Below are 2,354 nucleotides of genomic sequence, written 5' to 3'. Positions count from 1 at the left end.
GTCTTAAGTATTAGGTAAAATGATAAATCTTTTGAATAATGGCAACATTGAGACAAAAGGTGGAGAGGGAGAGGGGAAGGAAGGCCTGGCACTGTGCACCTGCATTGAAGGCATAAATATACAGAAGAAAATGACTCACAAGGATAATCAGAGAGGTAGACAAGATGGTGTTTGCAGTGAAAATGAAAGCTCCTCCTGGCTTCAGAAGGAAGTGGAATTTTATGGGGGAGTAACCTGGCCCCTCAGGCTTACCCTAATAACAATCTTCCTTTGGAAGTCATAGAAAAACACAACGCAGAGATTGTTGCAGAAAAATGTCATCCTGGTTTTAGCTAGGTGTGTTTTGAAGCTTCAGCCACAAAGAAATGATTGGAAGGATTCCATTTTATCATCCTGACAAGACTTCATCTTCACAGCACAGTGGGAGTGGCCAGTGGCCACTTGGACAACAGATACACTTATCCTGTAACCATTCATACCCCTCATCCTCTCACCTCTGGGAGGGGAGCGTTGTCCTCCTAGGTGCCCCCAGCCTCCCTTCCTGGTGATGAAAATTTCCATTATTTATGGGGAAACAGCAGGCTAATGGCACAATGAATTGTAAATTTTGACAACCCCAATAGATAAATATTGGCTATGCACAAACAATTTTCTATAAATAACCTGTCTGCCGCAGAAACTCCACAGATGGCAGCAGGGCTGCCCAGGTGTTGATTTTTCCCAGGGTGCTTGGTACAGAAAAGCACAGCTGTCAACTTTGCTGCTCCTGTTCCAAGCCCAGGCCACCTCTGCCATGCTGCAGACCTTCCATGCCCCATCCTCTTTTGGCAGACCAAGTTAAAGACAGGTGGAGATCAATCATTTCAATAACCTACCTTTCATTCCAGGATTCCAAAAGGGTTTCTTAAAAATGTCACTTCCTCAGGTTTTATAGTCAAAGTGGGAATTTGATCTGGGGATTTGTTGTCAGCTTTTAATTAAGGTTGGTCCTACTGAAGAGAAAATCAGCTGGGATGAGACATAGTCATTCTGGTCTGTATGCCATATGACTGTGCTGCTAATAATAGGGCTTCTGGGACTCTGGGAAGAATGACAGACATTGTCTCTGGGAACATCATGGACTCTGACCTGAGGGGAAGGTGCAGGGCAGGAAGCCCCTCACATCAGCAAGTCATCTCAGCAGGGAAGTTGATCCAAGGGCCATCTCACCCCATCCAGGGAGAAGGGAGTGTAATGAGCCACTGTTAAAAAAACACAGGGGCATTCTTATTTTTTCAAATGCTGCATTAAGAGCCCATAACTGGACTACAGTTGAGTGAGGTGATAGAATTCTAAACAATCACTCTAGGGATGCCCACAAATCTTTGTGCCAAATTATGTGCTCTATTATTGGGGCCACGCTCTGATTTGGGTTACACCTAGACTCCCCTTCCTCCTTGATGTTTATTTTCTGCTCCTTTTTATTTCTTTGGGTTCATTGATTTAATGCATTTCATTGTAAGCCCCTTCCCACCCCTTTTGGAACTAGACAAGATATATAAAGGCAAGTCAAATGATTATAGAAGGCTCGTAAGATACAAATAGTAACAAAAACTGTATTATTTATTGTCCTTCAACAAATGCCTTGATAAAACATATGACACGAATAGACCCTGTGTAATTAGAATATCATAATAGAAAATTAGAAGGAACACAGTGTTGAGAACTGGAGCAGAAGATAACATGTGAACGATGAAGTCATGATGGGGCCACACCTCACACAGAGTGGTTCTGGTGGTTTCTTTGGCCTCATCATGGGAGAGGACAGCTGAGCTGATGTGAGTCAGCAGGCATTGTGTTGTCTAGCAAGCACATCTCCTAATCCTCTCTGTGCAAGGACTGAATTCAAGACCCTTAATTCCCACTCCTAGGCAACTAATCACCATTAGCACAGACTTCTTAGCATTTCTGACAGGATATTGCCTTCTAGTTATAATTTCATGTTCAGAAGTACCACTGTTATATTAGGGCTTTGGGATTTAAGGTTTTCCTTCAAGTTCTATCTCCATGGTTGAGGGCCTATGTTTTCAACAAGGGCTGAGAAAACCTTATGGAAGATCTACATTGAGTTCACTGTGGGTTATACAGTGCCTGGCATCCAGCATGCAAAAGATCAATATTTGTGGAGATGACTTCAGTGAGCTCTGGTTATCTGGAAATCTGATTTCCATATGGAGAAGAGACCAGAGAAATTCTTCATGAGTAAAATTGCAGCCCCATATTCTATAATAGAGTGAGCAAGATGGTCAGTATAGAAAATAATGAATCATCTTCAACTAAACTTGTGAGAATGATAGAAAAGATTGTGCAGGAGG

Source organism: Sciurus vulgaris (genome assembly GCF_902686455.1).
Source record: "Sciurus vulgaris genome assembly, contig: HiC_scaffold_180_arrow_ctg1, whole genome shotgun sequence".
Classification (NCBI taxonomy): Eukaryota; Metazoa; Chordata; class Mammalia; order Rodentia; family Sciuridae; genus Sciurus; species Sciurus vulgaris.
Note: the sequence above shows the minus strand (reverse complement) of the source record.